The following is a 21,785-nucleotide window of genomic DNA, read 5'->3' on the forward strand; positions in this document are numbered from 1 at the left end:
AAGATAGATTTCTCACAAGTTGCAAAAACCATTTTCTATAGAAACTTAAACTAATAAAACATGTCATTAATTATATGAAAATGTATGTAAATAAAATAAACCTTACGTTAAAATGTAAATACTCGAGGATAGGACTTAAAACAACTCGGCGGGTGTGAAATTAAGGCGCTCGTTCTGAAGGAAACGTGAAAAGCTCGCTATCAAAGTGAATAGAGCATTCGCTGAGCAAAAGCAAAGTTCAGACGGGCACGTAAAATTATACGTATACAATTGTCATGCCAAGTAAATACTGGTATTTTATCTTGAATTCTTATGTAAATGTTCTTAGAAAAGTTTAGTATTTGAATAAAAATATGTAGTCTCTTTCTTCTTTCTAGTCAATAAATAAGATTATTAATTTATTCCTCGATTAGTGACAGAATTTGAAAATTATTATGCTAATTTACGAAAATTATTCCACTTTTTACGGAAAAACACAAGGCCGCCACCCACCAGCCCATATAACACCAGTGCCCACTATGCCATTTTGATTTAAACCTAGAGATATATGAAAAATATTTTTAAAAAATACACAACAAACAAAAAATATATATATCTATATAATTTTATTCGTTAGATATCTTATGTAAATTGTAGTAACGACGAAATAAATTGGCCTTGTTTATATTGAAATGTGTTTAAATTTATACGATATTAAAATCACAAACAAATTATTTTGAGATTTTATAGGAATATCACGATTTTTTCTATACTTCAAGGAACTGTAGATCTGAATATTTATATGAATATAAATAATCTTGACAGACGTGCCTGTACGTCTGTCAAGATTAGACAGACAATAAGACACTAAATAAAATGACTATTAAGGTTCCGTTTTTTCCTTTTGAGTGACGGAACCTTAAAAATAAGAAAAAAAACAAATATCAAAGTAAACATAATATTAACGTTTACAATATTAGCAAGATAGCTGTAATTTATATTGTAATTATCGCTTAGTTCGCTAATAACTAAATTGTTGATTGCTTTCGGTTATCCAGAATCCACTTAGCTGAACAAAGTCTAGAACTATAATGAAAGCAAGTAAATTAAGTTAGTTATTTAGTTTAGTATAAACACTTGTTATGGTTATATTAAAACTATATTTCAGTAATATATATTTTTTTATTTTATGCTGTACCTTAAAAGCTTAAAAGCGCGGTGTTGGGTTCCGCCATTTAACTCGGTAAATTTAGCGGACTGTGGTGGAATGGAAGTATTTTAATAGAGCACCTTTAGGGAACCTTCCCCCTGACTGCCGTATAATGTATGGAATATAACGTGAAGATAAAAAATATATAAATTATATGAAATTTATATTATTTAACCTAACAATAAAAGAAACCTCACTAAATATTGGCTTTGGCAATACAAGTTGACAAAACAGTTTAAGTTACTCTCTTGAATGAGAAAAGGAAATAATTCACAGCAAGGTCGAGGTTAAGGTTTATGCATTCCCATTTTATAGTCACTTTGGTTAAATGACAACAATACTGCGGGAATCGTTTATAGCGCTTTTAAATCTTAAGGGTATAATAAGGTCTATATATAAATGGAAAATATCGATTGAAATCATCATTTTATACCTAAGAGAGAAAGGGCAGTGGTTGTGAATTCGATTTCTAGAGGAAAGAATATTGAATTCGATATATTTTCGTATTATGTGCTTAATTATGTATATGTAGATTACTGTGCGCCAAAAATCTTTTTTCTTTTTTTATTAATTATAGTGGAAATATTCTGGACTGGATTATATAACAAGGGAAATTTTTTGTATTTTTCATTTGAAAATTTCGTTACGATTACGTCAGTATAAAAACCAATATACGAATATATTATTGTAGGAATTTGAATGATATACTATTATTATATAATATACAATTTAACTAATAATATTGTTTTTACCTCTCTAAGTATTAACAGTATTATTAATGTTTAAGTTGTAGAAATATTATATAGATATAGATGTAAGAAACACTGATCTAGAGACACGTACCAAACAGCCAACTTTTCAAAAGCAAACACGAGAAAAATAAAAATTCACATTGTGTTCCCCAAATATATTGTGTGAAAGCTCGATCTTGGAATAAATTTAGGGAACTCAAATAAATAAGTAAGTATAATAGTAGTAGTACTTATAATGCAATTTTTAAGTATTTTTTTTACTGTAGATAAGATAACAAAAAATCTCCATTAATTAATGTAACGAGAAATAACAGTAACAGTAACAAAAAATCTCCATTAATGAATGTAACAAAAAATAACAGTAACGGTAACAAAAACAACGGTAACAAAAAATCAACCATTAATTAATTGTTATACTGTTCGTATCGTTTGGCGCTCCGTTTTCTCTGACTATCCCGCAGGGATAAAGCGTGAAGCTATGTATGTATGTATAATCTGTTTACATAATCCACAAGCAATACTAACACACTAAATCCGTAGTGGCGCACAAGCGTCCGACTTTAAACTGTGCAACGATTGTGGGTTTGATTCCCGCTCAGGAGAATAAAAATTAAATATTTTATATATTCGTTACTAGAATGAAGCGAAACGAGACGTTGAATTCCGCCACTCAACACGCAGTGCCTCGACAATTCGGCAAAAACTGAAACTAAAATGTCCTAATGAGAGCAGAGAGTTTTAACCCAAGGTTCCTTAGACTTCGTCTGCTGCTTCTATGTGCGGGATAGAGCGTGAAGCTATATAAAAATAAAACACTTAGAAATAGTAAACTTAAGTAAAAACCAAACAAATATCATCCAATATATATATGAATATGACATACAACCCAGCAGCAATAACGACGTGTCACTAACGCTAACACCAGACCACATTAATTTTTCACAAACATGACGGAAGATGACATTCAATTATACCTTTGGACAAATAGATGTTATTATTTTTCCATCGTATAAAATAATTTAATATTTATTGAAATATGGTTATTGATGACTTATTTGTATAACCTTATTGGATCTATCGTGGGATAACGTCATGGGTTCGATTCTCACGCGAGGAATTGATATATTTAATATTATTTTCATTTTTCCGCTCTGATAAAACAAATTGCGGTGTTAACTTCCGATACTCAATACGCAATGTATCGAATCTACGCGGAAAGGAAAGAACGGAGTGTCTTGACATTACATTTTCTCTTCCCTCCATTCGTTTTCTCATATTTTGGTGTGATTTAAAATATCACTTACACATAACAAATGAGCTAATATATTATGCGAATCGAATGAGAAAAATGTGAATGGCATATATTTCACGTCCACGAGTGCTCCAATTTTTTGCTCCATGGAAACTGATTGATGGATTATAAATCTCTTGTTGACAGATTTTCGTTGGCTCTTACTGAATAAAAATATTTTCAAAACGTTCACGTGGTTCAAATATATTGTTTTTCTGCTATTGTTATTTTGTAGTATCTTTTTATTAATATTACCATGTAGGAATTTATATTTTTTAAATTTGACGCTTTATCTAAAGCGTCTCTATATTTATATTTCTACATTACCCCTTTTACATCGTCCACTATCTTCAACCTCTTAACACGTTCCTCCGGGAGGAGCAGGGAGATCTGGTAACAAAATTACTATAGCCTTGGACTTGAGTTCCTTCACTCAACAGGCTATGTCTCTGTAATTCGTCGGGAAGCCTGAAAAGAAGTTTCTTGACACCAAGGTCCCCCTGTCATGTTTTATGCGATATACGGTGTGAAAATTTTGTTTTTTTTTTCAAACTTAAGAATTATTTAGATTTTGGTAGTAAGTCTTGGGAATCAGTGTGAAACATTTAAATGCAAATGTAATTTTTTCAACTCCTGTTTCATTTCTTTTTTAAAATCGAATTTTCGTCTATGTTAAAAGTATATACTATACTTTATATGTATGTATATTTGTTTGTAATCTCAACTTGTATATCGAAATTAAATTCAATCATTATTGTATTAGTCCCAGCATGGGTTGAAATTATTTTGATTTCCAACTAAACGGCCGTTAGTTACTGCTAAATTATGCATGAAATCCCAAATTTATCCTGTAATATTAGCCGAATGCAATATCAGAGTAACGAAGTACAATATTATTTCAATAGTAACATACCAATAGGATCTAAATATTTGTATACGTTTAAATTTACACAGTCACTCTACCGTCTGGCTGTAAGCGCGACGGTTGTAAGTTTAATTCCCAAAGGAGGGAGTAAATTAGGGCCCAGTTAAAAATAACTATAATAAATAAAAAAATATCTAAAAGAGCAAAGAAATTCCACTCACAGAATAAATTTTAACTCAGTACCAAGTTGGAATAGCAAAGTTATCCTAGATCTCAAAACTTTATCAACTTTTAGCTTTAAGAAAGAAGATTAAATCTTGATTACTATCGGACGTGTTACGTCTATAGATCAAAGAAAGTTTCTTACAAGCTATCGTATGTTTAATTTAAATCCTTAAACATATTAAGTGTGAAAGATTTATTTATACAAAACTACAAAGAATATTATATAATATAGAATATCTGTAATATTGTAAGAGCTGTGATTTTTATTTTATTTTCTTCCCATTGTCGTGTCGTACTCGAGACCAATGAAAATATTTAAATTATTATATTGTATTAGATTTTTTTGACCCAAAACTTGGCGTATCTGACTATTTTCTTATCTTATATCTATTTATGAGGCGATATAGATTATCGACTCTAAAACTGAACTTACAAAAACATAACAAATAAGGTGATCAAAAATAAAAATTTGCGTCAGGAAATAAATATAACAAATAATAAATAAATAATTATTTTTTGTCGTTGATCGAAACGATTAATTTTAATAATATTTGTTACATTTTTTGTTGTGACGTCTACGTGACCAATGAGAAACTGTGTGTAATTATATAATATATGTATTAATTTGTGTGTATGTAATGTATGCATTAATTTGTATGTGTTTGTGAGCTCAGTTTTAGTACTCTGAAACTGAGCTCACAAACACATACAAATTACTACACTACATACAATAGTCTACTGACTATCCATAATTTTCTTAGATTCTCATTTTTCTAAGAAACTAAGTTCTTTTAAGTATATTAAGGCAAATTACATTACTAAAATTTTGCTAAATAAACGATAAGCGAACTTAATTATATAATAATTATACTTTTAAAAACTTCTCATAATATTATAGTAAAAGTAAATTATAAACGTTGACTGACTTTAATGGACAGTTTATACGATTTCGTAGAAAATGTTCTAAATAAATTTATCAAAGAACATAACATTTGGGTCACGACGACCCTCTGTCTGGAACTATCCTCCTACGTCCAAGTACAGGATTTGGAAATTTTGTTACTAAGTTAATTTATATTTACCGTAAATATAAATTTATACAATAGTTATATATGTATAGAAGGGATGCTCTAATTTCAGCAAGTGTTGGTTTAAATTGAAACAATATATTGGTGCTGGATAGTCTACTTATCAAGAGAGACTTCATTATAGATTTTTTTCAGCTTCATGCAGTATCGCATGAACAGGAAACCTAGTCCTAGGACACTCTGTTCTCCACTTGCCATCGATTAGGAGAGTTGCATGATGAGAGGCGGAATTCAATCCCGTGCTATGCCTCGTTACCACAAAGAGAAAATTAAAATAATATTGTTTCATTCCCTCGAGTAGGAATCCAACCCACATCCGTCAAGTCTACAATCACACGCTTATGCTATTTAGCTGTGACGACCTCTGAGATGGTTAAATCTCTCTAAATTATTTTCGTTTCTCTTTTTTGTGGTATGAGAGAGCGGTAGATTCCGCAATTCTTCATATGCGGAATACACCGGATATAGAGATATTGCATGGGAAGTAAATGAAAATAATTTGAGTGTTATCATTTCCCATGTGGACATTGAACCCCCAACCAGTTGACTAGTACAAACGTAGAGGCCATCGCAGTGTGACACAAATTGTGACTGTAAACGCGACGGTTGTGGGTTCGATTCCCACTCGGGGGAATGAATTATTTCATATTTTAATTTAGTTGCTCTGCTCTGGTAATGAGGTTAAGAGCAGCGTTGCATTTCGTCAGTGAACACGCTAGAATACAGAATTCGGCCAAAAATGAGGAACGGAACGGGTGTTTTAATGGGAACAATAAGTTTTTTCTTTGTGAACCTAAAAAATAATTGTTTTCTAAACAGTAAAATTACATTGAAATTTATTTTTAATCTATTCAATATAAAGCGGAAGAGATGACATGAAACTGTATTTTATCCTTTTATACGATGACAGCTTGGTTACCAAGCTGTCATCGTATAAAAGGTTAAAACGATATACCTCTACTATTTGTAACATATAACGAAATTGAATTTCGTGATAAATTATAATAATACTTCCTTTAAAATGATAGAAATAAATATAGGTATTTAAAATTTAAACCTCCAATGGTGTTTTGCAAACGCTTTTAGTACATATAAAAACAGTGAATTTAATTTTTTTAAAGGAAAACCATTGTACAAAAATATTATTTTACCTTTTGAATAAAAGCTTGTTTATAAAAAGTATTTTTGATAAATATTTAATTTTAATTTAAAATAAAATTGAAAGAAATATGAATACCCAGCACTTCAGACAAATTACGTATCTATAGGTTGTATACAGTTGTTTCATTACTTAGTGACTTTGAGGCCAGTCGTAGCCTAAGAGCACAAGCATGCGATTGTAAACCTGACAGAATGTGGGTTCGATTCCTACTCGAACCAAGCATCATCACGCCAATTCAAATGGTACGGTAAAAAATTAATGACTACATTTACAAGAGGAGAATATTAAAATGTCTCGCATATATTTTATTCCTTTACCAAGGAAAACTCTTCATAATGTTTCTGAAATATACGCAACATATTGTTATATCGGCGGAGTTAGGTACAATTATATCACAAAAAAAAATCATTGTCGAAAAGAGCAGTTCACTTGCATATTTTATAGCAAAGTAGGCAAAGAGAATCTAGTGTTAAGACAGTCCTCTGTATTCCTTGCCTCAATTCTGTCAGTTGGGATCGAATCCATAAATACCTCGCTTACAGTCAGATTTTATTCCAGCGCACCACGATGACATGAAACTAAGTTTATTTTTTGCTTCACGCTATATTCCGCATACAACAGGGTAGGCAGAGGGAACCTGAGAACCTATTGTTAAGACACTCCGTTCCCCTTCAGACACTGCTGTTTCCGCCTTTCAATTTGAGGAAATTAGATATTTAAAGAGTAAAACATCAAATTAGTTTCGCACTGTACCCCTCACACAGCATGGTAGGCAGAGGGAACCTAGTGTTTAGACACTCAGTTCTCCACTTTCCGCCAAATATCGGAGGTATTGAGTGTTGAGTGACGGAACTTAACGCCGCGCTTTTGCCTCGACACCAGAGCGATGAAATGAAAATAGAAATGTAAATAAATATTCGACCGCCACAACTCGAGTGGGGATCGAACCCACAATCAGTCGTGTTTACAGGCACACTTTGTGCCCCTGCACTAGTGGCCTTAAATATTTAATTTCCTAGAGTGCGTTTTGTGGGAATCGAACCTACAACATATCGCTGTTGTAATCACACGACAGGCCTAACTAAGTTATTAAACTAAAATAAAATAATTAAAGAGCAACTCACCTTTCGTAGGAAATCTTTTTTCAATTTTAATCTGTAAAAAAATATTTTCCAACTTTAGTACGTTATTAGCAAGCGTAGAGCTAAGTACAACATTAGTGTAATTGTTAATTAGAGAATTAAGCCAGTTATATAAATGCAAGAAACGATTATTATATCGCAATTGGCAGTTCTATTTTTTACTATATCTTTCTGTGTATTCGCCTCTTATTCGCTTCGCTCACAATATTTATGTTTAGCTTCACGCTGTATCCTGAATGTAACAGGGTATACAGATGAGACAGTGTCAAAACACTGCGTTTAGTTTTTGAGACATTTCTGTTGAGTGGCAGAACTCAACGCCAAGCTTTATTTTGTTACCAAGGCAAGGGAATGTAAATAATTAATTAAACTGAAAATCGAATTCACAGCCGTCGTCTTTAAAGTAAGACGTTTAAAAATAAAAACAATAATTTTAAAATCTGTTATTAGCATATGAGTATTAAAAAAAAAACAATATCTTTCCCCCTAAACAGTGTATCTACGAAATGACGATGTGGATATCTCAGTCCCGAGGGTATATGAAAGTATAGAAGCTTTTAAAACTGGAATTATAATAGATATATGTGTGCACCTACAGATATGAATCTTTGCCAAGAGCTAAATGTACATTTCATTTAGAAATATCAAATTATGATTGGCGCACAGTGACAGCTTACGACTGTAGATGTGATGGTCATGAGTTCGATTCTCACTTGAGGAAGTAAACCGCTCCACTTTCCATTCGAATACTAGATATTGTGTGTTGAGTGACGGAGCTTAACGCCAACCATTAGATATGTAAGAGTATTTGTTAACACTAAATAATCATACTACAGTAATATTACATTATATTTATTTTCACAGTTCAAAGGCTAAAAGGGAAAATGTAATTCCACGTCACTTCAACTTTTATACTCATGACTTTGTTGCCCACTGACCTTCAAGGCTTCATTATAGAAAATTGATTTTACGAAAAATTATTTTATTTGAGATCAAATAACAATAATAATTAGAAAAAAAATCCTAAAAATGGGAAGCGAAATGTCTTGAATCTATATAAAGCCTACCCTGTCACGACCAGAATACACTGAATCTAAAAAAATTAAATATATTAGCTGACAGAATTCAACACCGCGCTTTATCTTGTTACCAGAGCGAGGAAAATGAAACTAATTCATTCTCCCGAGTAGGAATCGAACCCACAACCCCCACGTTTACAGTGACACGATGCCGCTATGCCACAACGAATGCCCTCATAAATAAAAATAATATAAATTACTAAAAATAAAGAGCAAGCCAAGAAGAAAACACACAAGTGCCAAGAATTATATCTAAACTATACTATGTCACACTAATTACGCTTGCGACAGTTCAAATGAAAAATAATTTAAAAGTTACGCTCTTTTGCCGTAAAACAATTAAAAGGAGATTCGCATTTTTCACTATATAGCACAGTCGTCACAGGGAACTTAGATGGGAATCGGACTCATGCGCGAGGTTTCATATCATTATTATAAAAAAAATATATTATTCTGTTTTTTAGTATTTGTTAACATAAGTGCATCATCTATGAAAATTTCAACTGTGTAACTATTACGTTTCATGAGATAGGGCCTGATGACAAACGGACAGACAGACAACAGACTCTCATTAATGTCGTCCCATTTTACCCTTTCGGTATGTAACCCTAAGAAGTAATGGTATTTATAGGGACAAACCATAGTCATTATATATGCACAGAAAATTAACTAATTTCTAGAACTACAACAAAATAACATATAAATAAATAATTTGCACATATATCATATTTATAAGAAATATTTAAAAGAAAAAAATATTGTATAACGAACTAGAACAAGTTTTTTGTAAAAACTTTTGAATGTCCATTGAATAAAGTTTTTACTTTGTGCTTTGTATAGAAACGTAATAGCAAAGTTGAACTTAATCCACATAATGTGATAATAACAGTAACGGAATGTATTCTTTCAGGTCTCTTTATATACTAATTTGTATTTTATTCTAAGTAAATATATATACTAGTGCTCCGCTCGTGGCTTCGCCCATATGGACTACAAGTTTTATAATTATGCTGCATATGGCAAGGTAGGCGTAGGGAACCTGAAGTTAGAAGACTTCGTTCCATACGCACCAACCAACTTTCGAAAATGTTATGCGGCGTCAACGTCACCTTTTCTGTTTTTTTACCAGAGCGAACGTTACTTCTACGGTGTTCAGTTCCGCCACTGAACACGCATTACCTCCAGAATTCGGCGGAGAATGGGGAACGGAGTATCTTAACACTAGGTTCCCACTGCTTACCCTGTTATGTGCGGGATACAGCGTGAAGCTGACATGACATGCAAACGCTACTTTTTGTCTTTTTACCAGAACGAAGAAATGAAAAATAGCTCAGTCAATTAAAAGTTTTTAATTGCTTATAGAATAAAATCATATTTCTATAAAAAAGTAAAACATTATTATCAAGTTTTTTTCGTTTTTATATGCAACATTTACAAAGAATACTTTATCAACTATGAGACATATAATTACGCCCATATGTTCTGAATTACCCAACCTTTGTAACGTACAGAACTCCGATGCTATAAATTTAAAAGCAAATTTTACTTATTTTCGTTATTTGGATACAATCTTCATAAAAATCCTGTTATAAGCCAAAATAAGGAAATTTATGAACAGATAAAAAGTAATGTTTACTTCATTTTTTTATTCTTATTTCAATATGAAAGTTTATTTAATACGTTAAAGGAGTAAAATTTTATGATCAGAAATATTTTTTTGGGCATCAATATGAGAGGCCCTCGTGGCCCAGGGGCATATTGCCATGAACACTTAAAATGTGACATTGTGTCATATGCAGGAAAAGCAGTAATTAAAAATTAGTCTACATATATGATGAATATATATATTTTCTTTAAATACGTTTACTTATAAGTTCCCACTGAGAGTTCATTAATAAAATTTCATAAAAATATGACGAAATTCAATACAAATTTAGTTCACCTCCTTATGAAATTGCTAAATAAACAGCATACATGTTAGATTTCTAAAGTAAGTTAGTATTCATTAAATTATTTCGCACACACTGCCTTATTCAACTTAGACGACACAATTTACAATTTGAATAGTGTTAATTCATGCATTAAGTTTCTAATGGAGTTTCTAATTGAGATCTTTTTAATAGTATGAAACGATCAAACTAGGTTCGATTTCTGTTCATATCAATCCTTATCAGGTTCACGCTTAGTGTTAAAATATTCCGTTTCCCACAATATTTTCCGCACGATCTGTACAATGGTTTAATATATATTGTCAAAATACATTAAAACTAAACTCTCCCAGCTTTTTCCGCCGATTGTGGAAGATAAGTTGTAATAAAAATTAAAAAACTCTAAAGAAAACGTACAAGAAGACGAAATTTTATTACAGACAGAATATAATAAATTTTAGTACGAAAGAACTTTTTAGTAAGAATAATAATTTCATATTCATTCCTACAGAAACCGATAAGAGAACAAAAGTCAATCAACTATTACACAAGTTGTTCAATGTTTTCAACTAAAGCACCTGGATCCTTGCGCCCACAATGGACTCGTTAACGGATAGTTCGAATCGTTACTCCCGCCATTTAACTAACTGTTTTCAGTGAATTTTCAGTAAGTTATCAAACATAACGGTTATAATTTTAATATTTGGAAGAAATTCAAGTTTGTATTTATGACCTATATTTATTTTCAGCTTAACTATATCATGATAAGGAAGGACAAACTAATAGCAATATACTCTGCTTTCAGCTTTCCAGATGAAGCGGCGAAACTCAACCCTCCTAGAGTGGAATAATAAAAATAATTAACTCTCCTTTATGGGGAACGATCTCATAAACATCTCGTTTACAATTCATTTGACTATTAAAATCGAAATATAAAAAGGTTTCACTTTTTTACACTATTACATATTAAAATACAAGTGATCCACCAAACCACGGATTCGCCCGTGTGGACTATTGATTTCCCATTTTGGCCAAAATTCCGCTACAGTAACTTTTTTTAGAATGAAAAGGTTTTCTTTAAAAAATGTTAACATTAAAAACAGAAATTAGGTTATCCCCACATGAAATTCTTATAAAATTTTAATTTGAACACGTTATTCGAACATGTTGTACGAGTCCGGATGAATTACCATTTTGAGCATAGATTCTTGCAAGTTGGCACCAAATGTTTTTCTCTTTTTAGTTGGCAGCGACCCAGTTGGGATGTTTAACAACGGGTATAATTCCTACAACGTGTAATAAATTTAATATAATATTTTGATATTAAATAAAAGGCTAGAAAATTATGGCGTTGAAAAAGTAACTCGCTGTACCTACATAGAAGCAATTCCGTTCCAATACAGAATGACCGAGAGACAGACAAACTAAGCGGCGTAGACACTAAAATATATCATGTAGGTTCCTTGGAGAGTGTATGGGAGCAGTAAAATTCCTCGATATTCGTACAGGAACAGGAGAAAACGAAATATTATATTGTACATGCTAAAATTCACACAAAAGAACAAATTAAAAATCCAAAATAAAATTTAAACTCCAGGTTTTATATACCCAATCAGTATTAAAGTAAGAAACACACACAAAATGTGAAGACAAAAGAATTAAAGATTTTTTTATAGATTATTGCACTTGTATTTCTTTTTTTCTTGTCTTAATATTTATCTAAAATAAATTAATATTTATCTATGGAAAAAATATAAATTAATATTTATCTATGGAACAAACTTAAACATAAACAATTCCTTTGAAAGCGAAACTACAGTGAACAAAAGATATTATTATTTAGCCAGAATCCAATTTCGTCAGATCCATATCACTGACGTATCCTATATCCCTCTCATTATAATTACATGTAAACTAAATTTCGAGATTGTAAATTGTCTAGGCTCAAAGTAAATCAAAGGAAGTCGTCAAGTACTGTATATTATACACTCAACTGCTTTATATTAAATTAAATGAGACCGTCACGGCACAGCGGCACAAGGGTGTAACGCGATGGTTGTGGGTACGATCCCTAATCGAGAAATTAAAAAAATAATTGATCCTGCTCTGGTCTCAAGGTCAAGAGCGGCATTGAGTTCCGCTATTCAACGACAGTGGAGTGGAAAGTGGGAAACGGAGTGTCTTAACACTAGGTTCCCTCTGCCTACCCTCCGGTGTGCGGGATACAGCGTGAAGCTAACTTGGTCAACTGCTTTATATATATTTTTTATCTTTATCCTTACACATATTATGGTCACCAATTCAAGGTTTTTTTACATGAATTAACAGATAACAAACTAGTCCTATAAGGGTTTAATTTTTTAAGGTACGGAACCCTAAAAAGGTAAAAATTAAATCATTTTTACCTACCCACTGATACCTAAGCTAGATATATATAAAAAAACCCCATACCTAATAAGCCTTGAAACCAATTTAAAATATACCTGGATTTACAAACACATATTAAATTAAAGGTGGAAATAAATTTCTATGATCATTCAATACCTTTTTTTCCCTAGCAATTAATTTTCAGAACAGATAGGCTATCAATAAGCTCGATACGTTCCCAGCCTCGACCGTCGGTACTAAATTAACAAGTTCGCTAAAAAATGTTCGCGCCATACTGACAAAGGGTGCGTTAATAAAAGTTAAATATAGCTCACACTTGAAATGGCCTTTGTTTTGTTAAGTTTATTAGTTTGTTTGTAGAATATATTAGTCTGTATTACAGCTACGATTATAATAAACTAGTTCAGTTTAGTACAGACAAACTCTTCCGCTTTATTATCTATATATATATAAAAGGACTTGTCCTCACTGACTGAGGTAAAACGCACGCACAGCCGTAACTGTTGATGGTAGAAACGTGAAATTTGCACAGATTTGTTTACTTTCGTAATCTGGACATCCACTAAGAAGGGATTTTGAAAAATTTTAACCCTCAAGGGGTAAACTAGGGGTTGAAAGTTTGTAAAAATTAAATCGGCACCGATTCTTATAAAATTTGAAATTTAGACTCTTAAAAATATTTCACTGAACACGTGTTTCATGGTTTATTAGAATTTACCCCTAAATACGCAAGCGAAGCTGCGCGCGTCCGCTAGTATTAGTATGAATTGAAAATATAACCAAAGAATGCCCTTAAAAGAATTGAACTCACACTCATCTACATATATACATTAGACAGACATTTTATGAGCTACTTAAATTATGTAAAGTATGTGAATATCGACGATTTTCTTTGGAACACCTGCAAAAATACACTACACTCGAGATATAAGAGTCGGAGTGAGAAATATAAAGATGTCTTTAATGTACTGAAGTTTTACAATTTAAATATTAAAATATGTAAATCGATTCTAAAAGAATTTATATTGTAAAAATTATGATTTTTTTTTGGTAGCTGATGGTTCAAGATATCGTGACAAAACATTAAGTGGCGGATTTCAACGCCGCGTTTTAATACAGTAACGCTACGGTTGTGGGTTCGATCCTTGAGAAAATAACATATTTATTTACATTCATATTTTCATTCCTTCGTTCTGGTGTCGAGAGCGGAGAGGCTTCCCTTCCTTCCTTCCCTCTGCCTATCCTGCTGTGTGCGGGATACAGCGTAAAGCTGATATATATTATGTGTGACATATTGAACGTTCCAAGTCTTCGAAATGCTTCTAACCAGTGCACTGGGTTACATTAAAACGATTAAAGTGATGTAATTATAGCACATAGCCTCGATACATGGATTATCTAATCTAACACAAGAGGAATTATTGAATTCTAATCGGTGGTTCCTAAGCTTAGTGCGTTCAACCAAACAAATTTATCAGGTTTACAATATAAGTAGGGACATGAAAATTATTAATTTCCCGTATATCAGCAAATTATTAATTTCCCGAGCAGGGATTGAACTCATCACTGTCGCACTGTTCCTCTATAGCCTGATAACTTTTCACTGGAGAGTTTTCTCACTAGTGTCAGTTAAGGTTTGTTCTCTCTCTAAACTCAGTCTGTCAGTTAAAATATTCCTATATGAGAAACAATGAGAGCTTGCGTACTATTATTCTGGCCAATTTCCTATACAAAATTATGAGATCATACCGAAAACGAACTGTGACCGGACTAAAGGAGAATCCTCTCTAAATCTTATATAGAAAAATATTTATAATAAACTTTTAACGGCATTTAAGCATTACAAGCTACTTTTATATACAGAAACGTTTTAAATTTTAAAACAGAGTACAATTTGTTTAAGAAATGTTTATCAGAATAATCAGAATAATTACAGAACAAAATTCATTAAAATACTAAGTAATAAAATAAGTTACTTTATTACTATAACTTACTTTATACACTAAGATATTTCAGACCATCGACTCGTAGTTTGACTGTAATCGCGGTAGTTGTGGGTTCAATTAATGTCTCCTCTCTGTTAATGTCTTGTTAGAGCGTCGAGTTCCGCCACTCAACACGCGATGTCTCAATTTCAGGAGTAACGTAGAGTATATAATGTCTTGACACTAGTCTACCCTGCTATCTGGGGTAAAGCGCTAAGCTATCCAACTAAGGCATTTCAAAACATTCTAATAAGAATATTCTGAATATTAAATAGTTTCGCATTTTCAAGATTATTATTATATTTAGCTAAGCTATGTGAAACCTCTCATTGGAATTACTGGCATCGCTTTTTACGTAACATAATATTATGGCTTAATTTATGTAAGATATTTTTTTTATTTCAAACTATATAGCAAGAGTTTTGAAATTGTAGAGTGCGATTTCTTTTTTTTAGTTTCAACCTGTAACTCGCATATGGCAGTGCTGGCAGAGCGAATCTGGGAACCTGTTGTTAAGGCACTCCGTTCCGTACTTTTCGCCGAATTCTCAAAGCATTGCGTGTTGAGTGATGGAATTTAATGCCACGCTTTGCCTTGTTGTTTTTACCAATTCCTCCAGAATTCAGCGAAAAGTGGGCAACGGAATGTTTAATACATTAGGTTAGCTCTGCCTCTGCATCTGGTTAGCTCTGCTGTGTGCGGGATACATTGTGAAGCTGATTTTTTTTTATGTACGAGTAGATTCTGGCTTGCATAAGATTATTATTAAAAACATGATTCATGGCCCATGTGGAACTCTTACTTTGTAGTGGAAAATATAAACGAAAAACTTAGATGTATTTGAGCACGTATGTAGTTGCTGCTATTACGAAATACCAGTCGATATGTTCTTTTTATACATCACGTTATAGCTGTATTAGAAGCTATCACGGCAAAATGGGGCAATTTCTGGCTGTATATACGATCTCCACTCTATATTTATATTTCTGTTCTACTAAGATTGATTGATCAGCTCAAGATTGAGCTCAGAGGCGTGCCATTGGAGACGCCTATGTCCTGCAGTGGACGAGGAGAGGCTGATGATGATGATGATGAAGATAAAAATAATACTGATGTTGCATTGTGACATTTAAGTGGCGGAAAGTCGACAACAAAATGCTTTCACTATGTCCGCATTAAAATATATAAACTACTAGCGGCCCGCTCGCGGTTTCACCCACGTGAAGTAGGTATGTTATTATTAATTTCTGTCTCCATGACTACGTCCTACTGACGTCTATGCAAAATTTGGGACTCCTAGCATTTGTAGTAACGACGTTTCATACAAACTTTCGACCCCAAAAACAACCCCTTAGAAATCGAATATTGCAAATTCCCGTCTTAGCGAGCACCTACGTCCTATAACTAACTCCAATGCAAAATTTCAGATTCCTAGCACATGTAGTTTCTGAGATTTCGTGATGAGTGAGTGACCTTTCGATTTTATATATATATAGATAGATATGCAAGTATCAGAGTTCAAACTCTAAAAACTCTATCTCTTCATAAGTGACCTCCATCTGGAGGACCCTCTGGTCCTGATACTTTTTAATATTTTATTTGTTCATCTGTTTGTTTCTGCACGCTAATGTCAAAAATTGCATAACCGATAAAACTTTAATAACCGATTAAAATTTACTTTTCACTATTGTTTCAATCACTACGTAAATAAAAAAGTTATATCAATATAAAGCATTTGGTTCGTAATCGCCTGATACTTAATTTTTTTATGTATTATTTTTTAATATAGTCTCTTTAAAATGATAATATTTTAGAAGCCTATTAGAAGAGTTGAAATGAATTCGCTTAGTTCTAGAGAAGCAATTATAATATAAACAACTCTTTGTTGTGTATTTTAGATTTGCTGGGAATGTAAACCTATTATAATTAAAAGAAGTCTGTTCTAAATATTACCCGATCATTTCCCTTTCGCAGTGGAATTCAGGTTATAGAGTTAAGCAAGGTAATTTGTTTTAAACATCAGCAATTTACTTATTACCATCTCGACGTTAGGTCCTAAATGTCGCCTGATGATGTCTCTGTTTTTTTTTTATTTGAAATAAAATAAACATCGAATACAAAATATCTTTTGCACGAAGTTTCGTAGTTTATTCAAGCGAAGCACTCGATGTAAAACTACTATGTAGAATAAATAGTTGAAGAATAAAAGAATATTAAAGTTAAAATAAACTATATTTTAAACGGCAAAGAAAGGGCTCTAAAGTCAATGGTGCAAACGCTTAAGAATGAACTCCAGACAGTGGCAGTGTGTGTTTTTATGAAATGTAGCTGCTTAATGGCACTTTGTCTATGTTATAAATGTTACAAGAAAATCGTAAGTTTGTTTATTTTCTAAACTAAATATAAAATATTATAAATTTAATATATTGTTGATATTTTTATATTTTATATTATAGGACATTACGTGTGTGTAAATTTTCTATCTCGAAAAATTGGACTTAAAGTGAAGAAGATTATCTTCACATTAGGTTCCCTCTTCCTGCTATATGCGGGATACAGCGTGACGCTGTTATAAATTATGTTCTTATTTTAGACGCTAAACTTCCTTTCTTTTGATATATTACTACGTTATCTACTTACCAAATTGAGCTCCTAGCTTCCAAGTTAATTTTAAATAGCTTTATTCTTGACGCTCTTAAAGCAACTTTTGTTACTTGTTGTTAAAAAGTATTTTTACATTTTTTTTTTGACTATTTTACGTATAATATCGTATATTGTATAATATCGTAAAACTATGATAAATTATGACAAATATTATTATATAGACAGAAGAAAGAAGGAAGGAAGAAAACAGGAAGATAGTGGGAAACGGTCTCTCTATCTACCATGGTATGAGGTAAAAAGCGCGACAGCCTCACGCTTTGACCCGAATAATTTCATCCCAAATTTTAGTGTCATAAAAAAAATGAGAGACCTGTATAATTATTCCAGTACATTTTTCTCGCATTACCTCTAGAGTAAGTAAATTAACAATTATTGGAAAACAATTTGTATGCGGGCGTCGAAGATGGATATTATAAATGGGTAATTTAGTTCGGCGATGTGTTCACACAGTACCTGAGTTATTGAGTTTTTTTTATATTGTTAAGCTAGAAGTCATCGTCTTGGTAGATAAATATTCTTGATAAGTAAGTAAAAAATTACATTTATAGGTAAAAGGAAATTACAATTAGGTTTATTTTTAATTTTTCACTCCTTCACTCTCCTCCTTTTAGACACAATGCGATGCTATGTTACGCTATAAGAAACATTTTTTAAGTGAACGAAAATTGTACAATGTTATTGAACCAAAATCTGGTTTAAGCTATTCTTTTTTATTTTGATTACAATCGTAATATTACATTTTTACGAGGCTGTAAAATATTTTCAACGGTATCTACTGTTTATACACCAGCCATAAAGGTAGTAAAATAATAAGTAAATTATCACAGACTAGCGACCCGAACACGGCTTAGACTGCTAAGACACTACGTCCCCATTAAGACACTACCGTTCCTTACTCTTCATATTAAACATTTTATTCCCCATAATGGGAATCGAACCCATAACGGTCGTATTTATAGACGTACGCTTATCCTGGCCTCAATTATTCGTTGAAATTTACAATTTATATAGTTTCCAGATTTAGTTGAAACTAGAAAAAAAATACAATCGAATTGATAACCTCCTTTTCTTACAGAAGTCGGTTAAAAATCTGTACAAGCTTACTACTATCAACATAATAAATATATTCTAAAAAATAAGAGAAGTTATTAAGAATTATAAAATATTTTAAACATGAACTTTTTCTTTTTGTGTAAATATTCAAATTTAGCATTCATTTGAATATTTACACAAAAAGAAAAAGTTCAGGGCAGGAAGTTCAATCTTTTTCCCGGTTCGGTCCAAAGATATCAACAAAGGTTATAGTAGCCCACTTTTATAGTACACTTAAAGTATACGAGTGTATTCAGATGCTCTTCAAACTAACGATATCTAAAAATATTTCAAAGGAACTTGTAAGAGGCTTAAGAAGAAAGAAATGACTAGTAGCTGGAAGACCTAATTATGAAGGTTTTTTAAATATGATTAATAAAGACAAAAGATAAAGGCATAGCGTGTAACTGTAAACGGCTATGAGTTCAATGCCTGCTTGCGGAAATAAATTATCTTCATTTCAGCGCAGCGTTAAGTTCCGCCACCCAACAATCTCAATAATGTATTGAAAATTAGACGATGCATGGAAAACGAAGTATCTGCTATAAGCGGGAATATAACATTTCATGGTTACCTTCACGTTCAAAAATAAGACTTAAAATTCTGAACCCAGCTCCTGGATCCATACCACCACCGCTTATACATTCTGTTGAGTTAATCGTTATAATGTTATTAATTTGGTACAAGTCACAAGTTAATTATTTTCGGCCGCCCAGTAAATACCAGTTGGTAATTACAATGCAAATTGAGCCTGTCACATGTTTCGCTGACAGAGTTCCAGAGTACTGTTATGTTTATAAGTCCGAAAATAATTGCTAATAACGCAGACAGTTTCACATAAATTTCCTTTATCTTATTATATTTTTAACCAACTTCCAAAAATAAGGTTAGGAGTTTGACATGTTTCGATATATCTATATATATAAAAGGACTTGTCCTCACTGACTGAGGTAAGACGCACGCACAGCCGTAACTGCTGATGGTAGAAACGTGAAATTTGGGCAAAAGTTTACTTTCGTAATCTGGACATCCACTAAGAAGGGATTTTGAAAAATTTTAACATTAAAGGGGTGAAATAGGGGTTCAAAGTTTGTATGGAAAAAAAAATAAATCGGCACTGACTTTTATAAAATTTGAAATTTAGATTTTTAAAAGTATTTAATTGAACACGTGTTTCATCGTTTTCTAGAATTCTCCCCCTAAGGGTGCAAATAAGGGGTTGAAAGTTTGTACCGATTTTTTTTAAATCGTCACCAATTCTTATAAAATTTGAAATTTAGACTCTTAAACGTATATAATTAAACACATGTTTCATGGTTTTCTAGAATTCACCCCCTAAGGGTGCAAATAAGGGGTTGAAAGTTTGTATGGAAAAATCTTTAAGTCGCCACCGATTTTTATAAAATTTGAAATTTAGACTCTTAAAAATATTTCATTGAACACATGTTTCATGGGTTATTAGAATTCACCCTAAAATACGCAAGCGAAGCTGCGCGCGTCCGCTAGTATTCTATATTTTTGGAACTGTAGTAGTTTATTTTAACTAAATGCTTGGATGCGTGTAAAATTTTGAAAAATAAATCATATGGAAATGATCTTTTTTGATTAAAAGATCGTTTACTCTAACTTCTGCAATTTTTAGATATGTGTACCTATTCAGCTATTCACTAATCTCTGTAGGGAGATTTATGAAATATGCAAGCACCTAAGTAATAAAATGTAAATATTACATATTTATTCGTATTTATAAAAATATTGAAGCTCGGCGGAATATGGGCAACGGAGTGTTTTAACATTAGATTCCCTCTGCCTACTATGTTGTGAACGGGATACCTACAGCGTGACGCTAAAAAAAAATTTAATTAAAATTATTTGCATTGGTTTTAGCTTCACCTGTATTCTTTGTAGGATACTGTACAGACTATAGTAGGATAAGTAGAAGGAATATAGAGTTAAGACATCCACCCCCCGATGCGCCGAAACCAACCCACTGACGTGCTTTGTCTTGTTACCGAAGCGAGAAAACAGAAAAAAATATTCTCCCGACTGAGAATCGAACCTACAACAGTCACGTTTACAGTTTGACTGCACCACAACGGCCCCTAACCACCTACTCAATTAATACCTGTATAATTTTAACAAAAATAAGAATTCACGATTTTATTATTAAAATTAATTCTTTATCTTTACACACTAGGAGGAAACATTAAAAAAAAAACAAAAAAAAATATTATGACGAAAAACATAAATTTACATTTACATTATGCAGACGAAGATTTAGGGATGATGAGAAAATTTGCATCTCAGGCCGGCGGCGAGAACCAGTTAGTTACCAAGCTTACTATGTTTTAGTGACAAGAAAAGTAGGTATCCTCTAGGTATCTCTACTTTATATAATAAAAAGAATGATGCGGAGCTTTCTTCAGTACCTACTTCCGGTAATAAGTACAAATGTTTTTACTGTGCGTTTTATATAGAATGAAAAATGGAAAATTACATTTCTTCCTGTTCCCGTTGGAATTGTAAGAACTTTCTATTACCTTTAGTACGTCTGTGCGTTGTCTGTCTGTTTCTCAGTGACGAATAAATTTTATATAAAATATACAGATATTGTAGAGCTTCTTCAGTGTGCCAAATAACTACGAATAGTTTCGTTATGCATTTTTCATAATATAATATCCTATAATATAAAGGATATGAAAATTATGGTTTAAAATATATATGTATATAGATTATATAAATAACAGACTTTTAAATTGTATTTACGGTTTTGTCTAGACAAAATTTAAACAAAATATGCTTAAATATATTATTTTCCAATAGGAGTTTGAACCTACAGCCATGGTGTTTACATCAGAAAGTACTCAACTGTCGTAATAACAAAAATTACACCCACAAAACCGAACTAACAAAAAAAACAACTAGAAAAGAGTTG

The 21,785-nt window shown here is 32.1% G+C and overlaps 1 protein-coding gene across 1 annotated transcript in view; it reads right to left on the reverse strand.

Moving 5' to 3' along the window:
* Nucleotides 1-21,785, reverse strand: part of LOC146535255 (lachesin-like) — a 131,964-nt gene that overhangs the window by 26,880 nt on the left and 83,299 nt on the right. The window contains exon 3 of the mRNA XM_085191762.1: nt 7,697-7,727. The gene's annotated coding sequence lies outside the window, so the exon portion shown is untranslated. The remainder of the gene's footprint in view (nt 1-7,696; nt 7,728-21,785) is intronic.

The sequence above is a fragment of the Heliconius melpomene genome, chromosome 10, assembly GCF_056956725.1.
Source record: "Heliconius melpomene rosina isolate 202511_hmr_F chromosome 10, ASM5695672v1, whole genome shotgun sequence".
Lineage (NCBI taxonomy): Eukaryota > Metazoa > Arthropoda > Insecta > Lepidoptera > Nymphalidae > Heliconius > Heliconius melpomene.